Genomic DNA, 8,651 nt, shown 5'->3' with positions numbered 1-8,651 from the left:
TACAGGCACACACCACCACATCTGGCTAATTTTTTCATTTTATTTTATTTATTTGAAAGAGAGTCTCGCTCTGTTGCCAGGCTGGAGTGCAGTGGCACGATCTTGGCTCACTGCAACGTCCGCCCCCCAGGTTCAAGCAATTCTCTTGCCTCAGCCTCCGGAGTAACTGGGACTACAGGCATGTGTCACCACGCCCAGTTAATTTTTTTGTATTTTTAATAGAGATGGTATTTTGCCATGTTGGCCAGGATGGTCTCAATCTCTCGACCTTGTGATTCACCCGTCTCGGCATCCCAAAAGTGCTGGGATTACAGGCATGAGCCACTGCACCTGGCAGACTTTTGTAATTTCTATAGAGATGGGGTTTTGCTGCGTTGCCCAGGCTGGTCTCAAACTCCTAGGCTCAAGTGATCTTCCAAACTCAGCCTCCCAAAGTGCTGGAATTACAGGCATGAGCCACCATGCCCAGCCTCTGTCCTTTAACACAGCCTTTATTAATATAACAAAAGAGTAAATGTTAAATGTCTCCCTGAGTTCTATGAGCCATCCTAGCAAGTTAATCGAACCTGAAGAGGGGGTTATAGGAACTCCGATTTATAGCAAAATACAGGTGACCACCTACTACTTGCAACTGATATATCAAGTAGGGGACAGTCTTGTGGGACTGAGCCCCTTACCCTGGGATCTGACTCTAACTCCAGGTAGACAATGTCAGAGTTGCATTGAATTCTAGAACAGCCAGCTAGCGTCACTGGAGAAACGACTGAGATGTAGGAAAACACCACACACATCTGATGTCAGAGGCAAAGTATTATGTTCAGTGTTGAGTGTGAAAGTACCAACTGTGGCCGGGCGCGGTGGCTCACCCGTGTAATCCCAGCACTTTGGGAGGCCGAGGTGGGTGGATCACGAGGTCAGGAGATCGAGACCATCCTGGCTATCATGGTGAAACCCCATCTCTACTAAAAATACAAAAAATTAGCCGGGCATGCTGGCGGGTGCCTGTAGTCCCAGCTACTCTGGAGGCTGAGGCAGGAGAATGGCGTGAACCCAGGAGTCGGAGCTTGCAGTGAGCCGAGATTGAGCCATTGCACTCCAGCCTGGGCGACAGAAAGAGATTCTGATTCAAAAAAAAAAAAGAAAGAAAGAAAGTACCAACTATTTTTCCTGTCTCACACATCTGCTAAAAAGGTTTTCTCTCTTCGCATGAGCTCATGGGCTTTCTGAGCATTTCTGTACCCAGATCGCAGCTTAATGCCATAGATGCCACAGAAACACACCCCTGACCAGCACACAGACAGCTACTTAGCTGTTTAATGGTTTCACCTAGACTCACAATTTCAAGGTCTCACTTTCACTCACAGCAGCCCAATCAAAGGGTTAGAATTGGTAAACAAACAGGCTCAGAGTGGTATAATAGAATAATAATTTCTTTTGGCTTTTCCTGCTCTTGGTCAATGAAACTTTGATCAGAGAGAACATCTGAGACTATACTTGTTTCAAGTTGTGTTTGTTTGAAAAAAAAGTTAGCCAGGCACAGTGGCTCACGCCTGTAGTCCCAGCACTTTGGGAGGCCAAAGTGAGAGGATTGCTTGGGTCCAGGAGTTCCAGATGAGCCTGGGCAACATAGCAAGACCTCGTCTCTACAAAAAAAAAAAAAAAAAAAAAAAAGTGAGGGAAAGTGTGATTTATTTGGTTTTTTTATTTTAATTCTTTTTTTTTTTTTGAGACAGAGTCTTGCTCTGTAGCCCAGGTTGGAGTGCAGTGGCGTGTCCTTGGCTCACTGCAACCTCCGCCTCCCAGGTTCAAGCGATTTTCCTGTCTCAGCCTCCCGAGTAGCTGTGACTACAAGGCACATGCCACCATGCCCGGCTAAATTTTGTGTTTTTAGCAGAGATGCAGTTTCACCTTATTGGTCAGGCTGGTCTTGAACTCCTGACCTCAGGTGATCCACCTGCCTCAGCCTCCCAAAGTGCTGGGATTACAGGTGTGAGCCACTGTGCCCAGTCAATTCTACCCTTAATAAGTAATATATTCACAAGGCTCACAACACTTAAAAACACAAAAGGGTACACAATGAAGTTGCCCTCCCTCCTGTGACCCTAGCCACCCAGTTCTCTTCTCAGAAGCAACCAATATTACCAGTTTGGTACTGGATACTGGATATTCCTATAGATATTCTGTACAAATATAAGCAAATACACATATATGTTTTTATCTTTTAGTACAGATTTCCACTTGCTCTTTAAATTTAGTTGTATTACATATATAATATTGGTTTATTACATATTTAATATAGGTTTAATTTGAAAGGCAAAAACTGCAATTACTTTTGCACCAACTAATACATACAAAAGAATATTTATATCATGTTTAAGATTTTTGTTTTTTTAATTTTGGCTGGGTGCAGTGGCTCATGCCTGTAATCCTAGCACTTTGGGAGGCCGAGGCGGGCGGATCACTTGAAGTCAGGAGTTTCAGACCAGCCTCGTCAACATGAGGAAACCCCATCTCTACTAAAAATATAAAAATTAGCCGGGCATAGTGGTTCACAGTTGTAATCCCAGCTACTTGGTAGGCTGAGGCAGGAGAATTGCTTGAACCAGGGAGGCAGAGGTTGCAGTGATCATGCCACTGTACTCCAGCCTAGGTGACAGAGGGAGACTCTGTCTCAAAAATATATATATCTATATATAGAGAGATTTTTTAAAAAATTTTAAGCCATCACTCGGCTTAAGAAACATAAACATTTCATCAGCCCCCTGTTGATAAGCCTACAGGTGGTTTCCAACTGCCTGTTGTTATGCCCAAAGCTACAATGAGTTTCCTTGTGTATCCACCATTTTATATGTGTGCAGTATATATCTGTAAGATAAATTCCTAGATGAGGAATTCCTAAGTCAAACGGGATGGTCACAGGTCATTTCTATAGATAAATATCTGGATTGCCCTCTACAGAAGTTGAAAAAAATTGATTCGTTTGTTTTTGAAAGTTTCCAAGATGCCTAGAAGTTTAACAGATGGCAAAATCATTTAAGCGACAAAAGACAGGAAAGCAAAAGGATCTTCTTTAAGTGACATTTCTTGTTAAAAATACATAAAGCATTAACTATCTCTTGTTTCCTCTGAGGCAATCATGTAAAACAACTCCTGACGGTGCCTTCGACACTTGGGGAAGTGCCCAAACATATACTTTATTCTGGTGTAATTCCTGTAAGGGTTAATATTGCTCAGAACTGACAGGAATTATTAGTTCCTGCAATGAGGTAATTACAGAATCAAGTTCAGCCACACTTTTTGTGACTTTGTTTACTTTAAAATGCCTGCTGCCTTAGATATTTAAGATGTGCATCTTGGGTTCCAAGTTTTGAAACAAAAATCCCTGCAGAGGCGGAGGCTGCAGTGAGCCAAGATCGTGCACACCAGCCTGGGCGACAGAGCAAGACTCTGTCTCAAAACACCAACAACAACAAAAATCCCTGCAATATATAAGTTCTCTCAATATTCAAAAGCATAAGGAACAAGCAGGATGATTATTAACAAAGGGCTTATCCAGAAATACAACAACTGTCAGATTATAGGAACCTCTGCAATGCAATGTCATGACCAGTGGGGTTTGGCATTGGAGATACAAGCACCTAAATATCACCCTTTTTGGGGAGGGCCACTAATTTGAGTCCTGTCATAAGGATCAGACCTAAAAAGATGTTCTTAAAATCCAGAGATTGGAGAAAGTCAATATTTCCCCACCTGACCAGATGCCTAAATCAAGAGTATTAGCACATTTTAGAACCAAACATGAATGGGCTGAGATACAGTTCCTGACCTCTCTTGCCACTTTCTGTAATTAGCCACACCAGCCACCACTTTGGAACGGTGCTAAAGTTTACCCACTTACTAAAAACAGCCTAATTACACTTAAAATTAGCAATATACCTAGATCTGTATTTCATGATACATGGTCCCAGAACACCTGCAGTAGACTTCCGGGTGGGGAAGTGGGAGTGAGTCTGGCTATTAAAATGCTGATTTCGGCTGGGTGCGGTGGCTCATGCCTGTAACCTCAGCACTTTGGGAGGCCGAGGAGGGTGGATTGCCTGATCTCAGGGGTTCGAGACCAGCCTGGGCAACATGGTGAAACCCTGTTTCTACTAAAATCACAAAAATTAGCCAGGCATGGTGGCACATGCCTGTAGTCTCAGCTACACAGGAGGCTGAGGCAGAGAATTGCTTGAACCCAGGAGGCGACGGTTGTAATGAGCCAAGATCGCGCCACTGCACTCCAGCCAGGCACAGTGCGAGACTCTGTCTCAAAAAAAAAAAAAAAAAAAATTTTCTGGGCATGGGGTTTTGAGGATATTGGTAACACAAGTGGTTGCTCACTACAGGTCCTCACTGCAAACAGCACTAAAGAACCAGGGTGTGGACTGACTCCTCTGTGCAAGTCACCGACAGTGCCCGTGTTTATACTGTGGGCCCACGAACCAAGCAGCCACGGCAGCAGGGACGGAGGTGTGCATGGACTCAACCACCGTCTTTCCCTCACCAGAGCTGACTCAGCTGCCTTCTCCGCTGAAGTCCTAAGTGGAGACCAAGGCTGAGCTATGGCATCTTAATTATGAGGGATCCCTTCCAAAAGGGAAGACAGAGCTTTGCGCAGTGGCAGTATCATAGCCAATGAGGTTTATCCGAGGCATGATTATTGCTAATTGAAAACAAAATGGAAGACAGGTGACTTTTCCCCTCCCTTGAATAAACACTTCTTCCACAGATGGATTTCCTTTTCCTAATCACCACGCTTCTGCCAGCAACTTACCAACTCAATGAACGCCTAGTCCACTGCCACAATGCCAGACACCCACATTGCTTCTGATCACAAATCCATTCACAGCAAAAGAAATGGGTCCATATGCTGGTGCCCCCCAGATGCTCTGATCTTACCGTGGTTCCCAGCGGTAGGTGATCTTCTGGATGGTAGAATGAATAGCCCATTGGAGACTGAGCTACAGCATCCGCTGGCAGACACCACCTGGTGACACTGGAGTTCTGTCCCATAAGATGTAGTAGATGCTCCGAACCAGTGACAGTACTGCCAGAGTTCACAGGTCTGGGCACCAGGGCTAGAAGTGAGTGCATCTCCGACTGCTACACCTATGACTGTTTCTCTTGATGTTTGTTTCTCGTCTCCATCACTTTGAATCAAATGCCTTTTGGATTCACGCAGCAAGCAATTTCTGTTCTCTGCCGCTGAGACCTGACTGGGATGCTTACTAAACCAGAAGCACTCAGGGAGGTTCTGGACATTTGCCTTTTTAACAAGTTTGACATTTACTGATAAAGTTTCTTTGCAGTAACTACAGGGTAAGTTACTTCAGGTGGACGGCTGTGAAGGACACTTCATCCCGACTGTGGGGAAGCTCGGTGACCCACTCCTGCCCTACAACAGACAGCACCTTGCTAGTGACCCATTATCTGATTACAGAATGTGGGCATGAACTTGGAATTGGGTGAACTGGGAATTGGATGGCAGCCAGGCCCTGGAGCGGGAATGCCTACATTCAAATCCTGTCTCCACCACTCACTAGCTATGTGGCTTTCCATAAGTCACTTTATCTCACTGTGCCTATGTTTCCTAATTTGTAACATAAGGAGAATAATGGTATCTACCTTATATTGTTGTTTTGAGGATTGAGTGAGTTCATACACATGAAGAGCTTAGATGAGCTATCTGGGGCCAGGCACAATGACTCACACCTGTAATCCCAGCGCTTTGGGAGGCCAAAGCAGGCAGATCACCTGAGGTCAGGAATTCGAGAGCAGCCTGGCCAACATGGTGAACCCATCTCTACTAAAAATATAAAATTAGCCAGGCGTGGTGGCAGATGTCTATAGTCCCAGCTACTCAGGAGGCTGAGGCAGGAAAATCACTTGAACCTGAGAGGCAGAGGTTGCAGTGAGCTGAGATCGTGCCACTGCACTCCAGCCTGGATGACAAGAGCAAAACTCTGTTCCAAAAAAGAAAAAAAAAAAGCAACAAAACACTTCACCTTTCGGTGTATGAAATATTCTCTTCCCCGCCAACACACACACAATCTCATTTGAGCCTCAAAGTAATTCTTAGGTGAGGCAACGAAGGCCCAGAGAGGTTAAGTGACTTTCCCAAGGTCACACAGTATGTCACTAGCAAATGCAAAACTGTAACGGGGGCCAAGGACTTGAACTTATTTTTCCTGTATTCCAGGGGCAGGGACAAGATCTCCTCAGCATCTGGCCCCAAGGAGGTCAAACACAGCTCTGCATCCTGTGGGCCTTGAGTGGAAACTGATTCAACCGTCACTTACGGCTGCAGAAACAGCGTGTGCCAGAACAGTGTGACTGTATTAACATCTTGCCCCACAATTTCCTTCCAATGTTCTTCCCCGAAATTGCTCTAAAACTCCAGGTCCCCATGGAAACCTCAGGAGAGATTGCCTATTGACTCTAAGTGAAGTTCTGCTATGATTGCTCCCTTGATAATAAATGGATGCAATTTTTTTTTTTTTTTTTTTTTTTTTTGAGAGGGAGTTTCGCTCTGGTTGCCCAGGCTGGAGTGCAATGGTGCGATCTCGGCTCACCACAACCTCCACCTCCCGGGTTCAAGCAATTCTCCTGCCTCAGCCTCCCGAGTAGCTGGGATCACAGGCATGCGCCACTATGCCCGGCTAATTTTTTTGTATTTTTAGTAAAGACGGGATTTCTCCATGTTGATCGGACTGGTCTCAAACGCCGGACCTCAGGTGATCCGCCCGCCTCGGCCTCCCAAAGTATTGGGATTACAGGCATGAGCCACTGCGCCCAGCCTTTTAAAATTTTATTTATTTATTTATTTATTTATTTATTTTTATGTGTGGAGACCGAGTCTTGCTGTCACCCAGACTGGAGTGCCATGGCTCAATCTTAGCTCACTGCAACCTCCACCTCCTGGGTTCAAGAGATCCTCCTGCCTCAGCCTCCCAAGTAGCTGGGATTACAGGCATCTGCCATCGTGCCCAGCTAATTTTCATATTTTTAGTAGAGACAGGGTTTCATCATGTTGGCCAGGCTGGTCTTGAACTCCTGACCTCAAGTGATCCACCTGCGTTGGCCTCCCAAAGTGCTGGGATTACAGGTGTGAGCCACTGCGCCTGACCAATAAATGGATGTTATTAAAAGCCTGGCCCGAACAGATACCTGCTGTAAAGCTCAGGGCCAAAGCCACATTCTCCCTGGACTGCCAGGGTAAAAGACATAGTTCATTCTCTGGTGCTCGGCTGCGTGGTCAGCTTGGAGCAAAGACGAAAAGTGTACTGTGAGCTCCTGCTCTCAGTATCAGACACTAGACATGGTGCTTTCCATACCTGCGTTTGTGACAAGAGGCTGGAATGCAGTGCCTGCCAAGAATGTGAGAGAACTAATTAAATAAATCGATGGTGTTCTTAGCTCTCTGCAGAAGTCATTCATAACGTGCTTTTCACACCAAAAGGTGGAAGAGTAGGGCTTGGAGTTAAGGCTGAAGGGACTGCAGACAAAACCTGATTGAACAAGGACAAGATCATCTAAAAAAAGGAATAGAATCTAGTCAAAGGGAATAATTCAAAGAACAAGACTTTAGCAGCAGTTTTTGAGCATTATCCTGAGATCCAGTGGAGTGGCGAACTTGATGTTCCAGACCCCTTTGGTTGACAGGAGTTGTTCCTTTATTGAATACTTGAGGAATATTTGTTGAGTGCTTACTATAAGGATCAGATACTGTACTAGACACTATATTACAGTGGAGAATAAGGCAGGGAGGACTCACAGTCCAATGGAGAGAGATAGAAAACAGACTTTTAGACCAGGTGTGGTGGCTCATGCCTGTAATCCCAGCACTTTGGGAGGCTGAGGTGGGCGGACCAGTTGAAGTCAAGAGTTCAAGACCAGACTGGCCAACATGATGAAACTCCGTCTCTAATAAAAATACAAAAATTAGCCAGGTGTGGTGGCACATGCCTATAAACCCAGCTACTTGGGAGGCTGAGGCAGGAGAATCCCTTGAACCCAGAAGCGGAGGCTGCAGTTAGTCAAGATCACGCCACTGCACTCCAGCCTGGGTGACAGAGCGAGACTCCATCTTAATTTAAAAAAAAAGGATAACAGACTTTTAAACAAATAAGTGTGCAAGATCATTTCAGTTAGTGATAACTGCTACGAAGAAAAAAGGGTACTGTCATGTTGACTGGGGCAGTCATCTTTAGATACGTCATCAGGGAAGAATTATCAGACTCAGAGCTCAGACCTCAATATCAGGGAGTGTCAGCCAACAGAAGATAAGGGGGAAAAAAAGGGTCAGATCAGGGTAAACAGAACGTGAGGTCCCTGAGGAAGGAATGAGCTTGTCCTGCTCACCAAGAGAAACCTAATGGGGGAAGCAGGACAGGGAATGGGCCAGCAGTAGCAGAGCTGAAATCACAGAGACAGCCGCAATCCAGACCACACAGGGCCCGAGAGCCAGGGTAGAACAGTGGATTTAGCTTAAGGACATGCTGAGGCCATTGCAAAGTGTTGGTGGTTTGTTGTTGTTTGAAAACAGGGGAATGAGATGGTCTGGTTTTTAACAGATCACTCTGTATGAAGGAGAAATGAAGCAGAAAGAA

General features: G+C 45.3%; 1 pseudogene; it reads left to right on the top strand.

Annotated features, from left to right (window-relative positions):
* Positions 1–4,648: 4,648 nt before the first annotated feature.
* LOC129487140 (uncharacterized) lies at positions 4,649–4,730 on the top strand (annotated as a pseudogene).
* The last annotated feature ends 3,921 nt before the right edge of the window (positions 4,731–8,651 follow it).

Source organism: Symphalangus syndactylus, chromosome 7, assembly GCF_028878055.3.
Source record: "Symphalangus syndactylus isolate Jambi chromosome 7, NHGRI_mSymSyn1-v2.1_pri, whole genome shotgun sequence".
NCBI lineage: Eukaryota > Metazoa > Chordata > Mammalia > Primates > Hylobatidae > Symphalangus > Symphalangus syndactylus.
The sequence above is the reverse complement of the archived record's forward strand: the minus strand, read 5'-3'. Positions and strand labels throughout refer to the sequence as shown.